We start from the raw sequence: 7907 nt of genomic DNA, 5'->3' as shown, positions 1-7907 counted from the left end.
ATCCTGTAGCTGGACTTCCAGAGGGTACAATGGAAAGTTCTGTGAAGTGTAGGCGGGAAAGGGTGTTTGTCAAAAAAAAAAAAAAAAATCAGAATATTGTCGTGTTAAAGGGGTGGGCGAGCGGCGGGGGGCGGTGAGGGCGGGCGCCCCGCGCCGGGGGCTGCAGCGGCGCCCGGGGAGCGCGGACCGAGCTGGGCCGGGACGGAGCAGAGCAGCGCGCGGCCCTCGCAGGGGGGGCACGTCCCAGGGCTTCGGGCGGCCCCAGGTGCAGGTCGGGGCCACCGGCCGCGGAGGGAGCGGGGCCTCGGCGCAGACACCGACCCAGCGCCGCCGGCGGCCCGGAGCGCTCCCGCCCGCCCCGCTCGCAGAACGAACGAGCCCCGGGACGGTCCCGGCGGAGCTGCACGCGCGCTGTCTGCGAACGCCCTGCAGTTACTCCAGGTGACTGCACAGAATCCCCCCTGCCCCGGCGGCGCGCAGTCACCTCCCGGAGCAGCCCCGCAGTGTTGACACTGACACTGAACAGTTGGCGGGGACCCCGATGGCTGGTTACAACAGACGGTGCCTCGCAAGAACTTGGGAACTGACCTATCAACAAGCCACGTCCATTCCAAATTCTCCTCCGTGGGAGCTCGCTCGGCGATTGCCTGTCCCGTCGTCCGACGGGGCGCTGAGTGGCAGCTTCTGCCAGGTGCTACTTCAGAGGTGTCGGAGTGACGCTGAAGTTCGAGACCCCGCTGCAAGGGGGGTGAAGCCGCTCGGAAACCGTCCCATGCGTGCGTGCTCTTTCCGGGGGAGCTGTACCTGACCTGGCGATCAAAGAACACATGGCAGGGGACGAGAGCAGGTATTCTTCAGGCTGGTCTCCAGGAGTTGCTGAATGACCTCTTTTCTAATCCTATGGATGATAACCGTGCGGTAAAATTACCGAAATTGACAGGGTCAGTTTTGGAAGATGCTTGGAAGGAAACAGAAAAGATTAACATGGAAGAAATTATTCAGAGAACCGAAAATGTTGTCCTGGATGCACATGGCAGCAGAGACGTAAAACAGATGCTCCTGAAGCTCGTAGAACTCGGGTCAAGTAACTGGGGTTGGAGTCCATGTAACCGCAACACCTGAAAAGGATCCTATTTTCAGAATGGAACCAACATTTTATACTTCTGATGGTGTTCCCTTCACTGCAGTTGATCCAGATTACCAAGAGAAATATCAAGAGGTGCTTCAAAGAGAAGACTTTCCCCCTCAGATTATGAAGAAAATGGAACAGATTTATCAGGGGCTAGTGATCCATACATGGATGATATTGATGATGAGATGGACCCAGAGACAGAAGAAGCTTATGAAAAGTTTTGTTTGAAAGCAGCATAAATGAAAACAATCAAGTTAAATTTCAATATGTCAGTTTTCTAAAGCAGTTTAGCTTATGAACACAGGAAAGCAAGAAAATATGTTACACTTATACCAAATGAATAATGTTCAGTTGTTACTAATGTATGCAACTTTAATTTTGTTTAACACTATCTGATAAAATAAACATTACCTATAACTTAAAATGTGTATATATTAAAAATTGTTTATTACAGACAGTTAATGCCACTGTTTTCACTGCAATAAAATCAATTTTTAAATAAATGAAATGTAGAAGGTAAATTTTGCAAGCTGGTTAGAAGCTTATCCTTTAAATTCAGCTTTCCTTGAGGGAAAGTCTTAGCCTGGAAATATATATTACTGTAAAAATATAACATCTCTGTTATAGATATGAGTATATAACTTTAGATAACTTACTAACTATAGATAAGAGGTTTTCTTACAGAGCCTGGGAAACTGGAGGATGTGTTGCATGAAAGAAAACAGGGCTTTAAAAAGATAAAATGCCTTGGAGCCTGGATGGGTCCATTACTCGGAAAAGAAGATAACATTTTAAGAGCAGACCAAGGACAAGACACCCTCTGACTTGGTCCCTGACTCCCTCCAGGAGTTTGCCTCAGGAATGCTGACTGTTCTACCATCATAGGAATGGCTGTTTTTAACATCATAGAAGATTGACTGCCTTGTTATCAAACTTCAAGCTCCTGGAGGCAGACACACTGACTGCAGACCCTGTACTCCCCTTACTGTGCTATGTTCCCAGATGCATGTAGCCCTTTCTCCCTCGCTTGTAGATAATCATCCAGTTGGCAAGGGGGTGTCAGAGCAAAATTTTCAGGATGACCTGCTGCTTTCCCCATACTGCCAGCATTATTGTAATAAATGCTCATATATGATTCAACCCTGTCTCTGCTTAATTTGGCTCAAGTAGTCACAGGTGGCCTCGGACCCTACTTTTTACCTAATGTCAAAAATCCAACTAACTGAAAGTAAAACTTAAGTATAAAAGGATTACTTGTAAATATAAATAGTTCTGTTAATAACCTACTGTTTTATAGTTGGTATACCTGTGTCTGTTACTACAGTTAAGTTTCTCATTTTTCTGCTTACTTGTTTAGTCTGGATTAGACTTTAAAAATAAAATTGAGCCCTGGCCAGTTTGGCTCAGCGGTTGGAGCGTCGGCCTGCGGTACAGAGAGACCCGGGTTCGGTTCCCACTAAGGGCACGTACCTTGGTTGCTGTTTGTCCCCGGCCCTGGTTGGTCGTGCAGGTGGCAGCCACTCGATGTGTCCCTTCACATCGATGTTTCTCTCTCTCTCTCTCTTCCTCCTGCTCTATCTGAACAAAAAATGGAAAAATGTCCTCAGGTGAGGATAAAAAAATAAAATAAAATTGAAATAGTTTTGTTTTCTCTAAAAAAAAGAAAAAAAATGGTACAGAAAAAAATAGGGGACCAAAAGGACTTGTGATTTGCATGGTGCTTAAAGGAACCAGGACTTTTAAGGGGAGAGAATTTCTACATCAGACAAAATAGAGAGGGGGGTGCAGTAGCCCCTAAATCATCTGACCTAAGGTAGGCATCTCGAGTAGTGAGCAAGAAAGTAAAAAACTGGCCAGTAAGCATCAGGAGTGGCAGCCACCCCACCGGCTTTGGCCCTATGTTTCTGGTACCATCTTAGGGTCAGGCGACAAGTGTAGGAACCACAGTAACTAACCAGAAAGTATACTGTACAATTCTGCTCTGCAGCACCCCTATAACATTCTGTCCAGAAAAGGGAGGGGGTCATGCTGACTCTCAGGGCTCTGTGCCATTTCTGCCTCCTCCTACATACCCCCTACTGTCCAACTTTTGGCCCAGGTTCTAGTGTCATCTGCTTTGTCACCAGCTGCCTTCCTATACACTTCCCTCTCTGGCTTCAAATGTCCTCATCAGTCATAATATGGATATAATATCTCTTCTCTGATGCCTCATATTAATGGAGTGATATAAATGATAGGAAAGGCCTTTGAAAAATATATTAAGTTTAATAAATGGAACATTGAGCTCTCCCCACTTTGTCCATTCCTGCCTCAGATCCGTTCTCCTAGGTCCCAACCCCCTAACTCTATCCTAGCCCTTTGATCAATCTATGCCAACTGAGGGGCACACATACATGTTTTCCCAGGGAATGTGAACAAATATTACAGCCCCGTTTCCACTGTTATTTCCAATGATCCCTAGAAACTGGGACCATTTCCCTGGTTTGATGGGGCCTCACTGATTTGCCCAATAGATGGGGGTGTATGTGTCATAATGGGCATTATGTCACAAGTTGAGGCAAGGGCCAGCGTGTGAGATCATTGCAGCACTAGATCAGAGCTTATGTGCAATTACTCATTTTGATAAGATGAGTAATATTTTAAAAAATGAGAAGGAAACTACCTCGAATTTCCTCATGTCAACCCCAGCATTCAACTCCTCCTTACGTTCCTAAAAGAATCCATCTTCTAAGCAACCTTCCTAACCTGAATCCTAACGCTTTTGGCCCTACTCCTGTGTGGTACTCACCTCTGTGTGTTTTTTACCCTATCGCCCTCCCTCCTCTGAATAGTAGCAACTCTTTCCACTACCCTACCCATGTTATTTACCTCCCCAGTTGTTCCTGTGTTCCTTCCAGATCACCTTCTTTCCACTCTGTTCATCATGAGCCCCTTTCTAGTTATTCCTCTGTCTCTGCCTCTACTCATCCCTATTAGCCCCTCTTTCTAGTATATAGGTCTCTGCTCCTCGCCAACATTCCAGCTCGCCCCTCATCCAGACCTGCTAATTCATAAATATAACCCTGGAAAAGAATTTCCCTACTAGCAGACAGTTCTCATGCAGTTCAAAATTTCTAGGACTCTAGATTGCCAGTAGCATGACCTGGTAATGACAAGTCATTCAAGATCATGGCCCTCCAACATTCAGTTTAGAGGGTAAGCTCTGTACTTACAGGACCCTGTGTTTTCAGCCAGGAGTTATCCTTAATCTCATTTGTATTTTGTTCTCATCCTCATCCTATCAATGCTCTTCAGATGCCAGAGACACCTTTAACAAGTTCCTGTTTCCAGAGAGTCTGTTTCTTTCCTCTCTTGTCTAATCAGTCAGCCTGCAGAGGCTTCTACATTTGTCATTGGCTTCTCCATGGAACTGAGTCTGTGACCACAGAGAAAACAGAAAGAAAAGTGAAGAATGGAAAACATCTGATCTGATCTCTAGGAGAGTAAGTCCCATTGATTTACCCTGAGTTAAACTGAATGCAAGAATGGGTGGCCCCTGAGAACTCAAACACAGGGCACAATAGTCCCTATTATTGATACATTCTGGTTCCTCTAAAGTGCCATTTATTTGCATCTTAAGATTCTTCAATCTTGGAATTCTATAAATTTCTGCCCTTGAAAAAATGTCTACTGCAATAACAAGGAAGGGGCCCTCCATTATGTTCTCTTCACAGCCGAGGTTGAGCCTCTCCCTCAGCCTGCTGCCTGTACCCCAGAATGTGGCAAGTAGCAGAGTCTACAAGGAAAGGACATGTTCAGATTCTGCCCAGATGATAGCATCAGAAGAACATATAATATGTATTTTTTAGAGTAATCTCCTCAAACTAATATATAGATTCCATTCCATTTCAAACAAAATGCTAGCATATTGTTTGGGGTAACTTCACAAGCTGATCATAATTTCTATGAAAAGGGAAAGTTTCGGAATGACCAAGACTCTACCGATTTTTCCTACCAAATATCAGGACTTATCACAAAAATTAGAGGAGTTAACATAATACAGTAAATGTGCCAACTTAGACAAAAGACAAATGGCATAGAAATGAGGCCAGGGACAGACTCACACATACGTGAACATTTGCTTTAAGACAAAAGTAACAGTGAAACAGTGGAGATACGACGATCTTATTGATAACCTGGTTCTGGGTCAATTGGAAATGCCCATGAAAAACATTCGCCTAGACTCCTAGATCACACTACTCTCAAAATTCAATTTAACATAAAACATATCTAAATGTGAAAGTGTAAAAGCAATAACTCTTCTAGAATTACTCTGGTCAAGCAAGGCTATTGAGCACTTGAGATGTGCTATTGACTGTACAATTTTCACTGGATTTTAAACACTCCGTATTTTGAAAATCTCAATAATTTTTATATTAAAATGTTAAAATAAGAATTTAGATATGCTGGGTTAAAGAAAACATTTTAAAAGTTAATTTTCTGTTTGTTTTTGATCTTTTACTTTGATACCAGAAATTTTAAATTTATATACGTGTCTTTCTTCATATTTCTAGTTAAACAGCACTGATTTAGAAGGTGTTATAAAAAAATATCTTCAGCCCTAGCCGGTTTGGCTCAGCGGTTGGAGCACTGGCCTGCGGTACAGAGAGACCCGGGTTCGGTTCCCGCTAAGGGCACGTACCTCGGTTGCAGTTTGTCCCCGGCCCTGGTTGGTCGTGCGGGTGGCAGCCACTCGATGTGTCCCTTCACATCGATGTTTCTCTCTCTCTCTCTTCCTCTCTCTCTCTCCCGCTCTATCTGAGTAAAAAATGGAAAAATGTCCTCGAGTGAGGATAAAAAAAAAAAAAAAAAAATAGCTTCACACATCAAATTCGGAGCTCACAGTCCAGTCGGGGAAAGAGACCATAGGCCTCCATCTCAGGCAGTGGGAAGGGAAGGGCAGCAACTTTGCACAGGATATTCTCATCCAGTCCTGCAGCTCTTTTTATTTTATTTTATTTTTTTTATCCTCACCCAAGGACATTTTTCCACTTTTTGTTCCGATAGAGTGGGAGAGAGAGAGAGAGAGAAACATCGACGTGAAAGGGACACATCAAGTGGCTGCCACCCACATGACCAGCCAGGACCGGGAACAAACTGCAACCGAGGTACGCGCCCTTAGCGGGAACTGAGCCCAGGTCTCTCTGGACCACAGACCGACGCTCTAACCGCTGAGCCAAACCGGCCAGGGCCTGCAGCTCTTTTGATATCAATGTCATCGTCTTCATTTCCAAAAATGGGTTTAATAAGAAAAAAAAACCAGGGACATGCAACAGCAGAGTGGGACCTGATTCAGGTTCAGGTCCATGGCATTTACAAAGCACTAACCATGTAGAGAAAGACTGAGTCATTTGACCACAATTACGTGTTAAAAGGACACTACTACATATCTTTTAGTTATCAAAAGATGCCATCAAGTAACTAAAAAAGCAAGTCATAAAATAGGAAAATACATGTGCAGCACATACAACTCTGAAAGACCTATATCAATAATATAAAAAGAACTCGAGCAAGTGGATAAAGAAAATACTATCAATCCAAGAGAAAAATAAGAAAATATTTGAAACAGGCACTTTACAAAAGAGGTTATCTAAATGACCAATGCATGGGGGGGAGCGGGGCTTAGTCAACCACATTTGTCACCACATACTCAAAAGATGGCTATGATTAAAAAGACAATGCCACGTGTTGACAAGGATGTAGAAAAACAAGAACCCCAGTGGTAGAGTACATGAGCTCAGATATCAAGTGGAGCTGATACCAAGTGTTATAGATAAACGACTGCGGTACCCCAGCCAGGCTTCAATATTCAGTTGAAAAGGGTCTGTGTATACATCAAGGCTGTTAATCATTATAAACTGCGGACAGTGCCATCAGATGGTACTGGTGGCATATTTAAAAAGTATACCCCCCAAAAAATGACTATATCCATGTTTTCTGAAAACATAAAAGTAATTAAAGTTTCAGAGTGGTGTGCTAGAGGGCAGAGGAGGCTTGATCAGCCCCAACTTCTTTTAGGGCTCCCTGCTGCCAAGCAGGACCTCAGACCGCACAGGCAAAGAATCTTCAAATCCAATAATAGGGCACTAGGGAAGCCACACTCTAAGAGTACTGCTCAGCCTCTGGCCTCCTACCTAGTAACATGTACTGAATGTGTGTCCTTCAGGTTAATTGCACAGTGGAGCTTCTATAGGACTTACGTGTCAGAGTTCTCTCTCTTACTCAGTTCTCTGTGTAACTATAACACATTCGTTCATTCATTCACAGATATGTACTGAGTCCCTACTGTGTGCTGCTTACTGTTCTAGGTACAGGAATAAGCCTGAAACAGACACGGCACCTGCCCTCCTGGAGCTCACAGTCCAGTCGGGGAAAGAGACCATAGGCCTCCATCTCAGGCAGTGGGAAGGGAAGGGCAGCAACTTTGCACAGGATATTCTCATCCAGTCTTGCAGCTTTTTTGATATCAATGTCATCGTCTTCATTTCCAAAAATGGGTTTAGCAAGAAAATAACCAGGGACACGCAACAGCAGAGTGGGGCCTGATTCAGGTTCAGGTCCAGCGACTTCACCCAGCTCTCCTTTCCCCACAGGCTGCTTTCTGACACTCACATCTCCCGTCTAGGTCAACCCAGTACGTGATAACTACAGGCTGAATCACTTCAGAGTCTACAATGACATCACTCTGTACAAGGCTAAAATGTGGAGTTTGGGAGAAGATGATCTCCACAAGTAG

The 7907-nt window shown here is 44.3% G+C and overlaps 1 pseudogene; it reads left to right on the top strand.

The window, feature by feature from the left end:
• The first annotated feature begins 541 nt into the window (after nt 1–541).
• On the top strand, nt 542–7907 carry LOC118626787 (annotated as a pseudogene).

Source organism: Molossus molossus, unplaced genomic scaffold (assembly GCF_014108415.1).
Source record: "Molossus molossus isolate mMolMol1 unplaced genomic scaffold, mMolMol1.p scaffold_m16_p_12, whole genome shotgun sequence".
Lineage (NCBI taxonomy): Eukaryota > Metazoa > Chordata > Mammalia > Chiroptera > Molossidae > Molossus > Molossus molossus.
The sequence above is the reverse complement of the archived record's forward strand: the minus strand, read 5'-3'. Positions and strand labels throughout refer to the sequence as shown.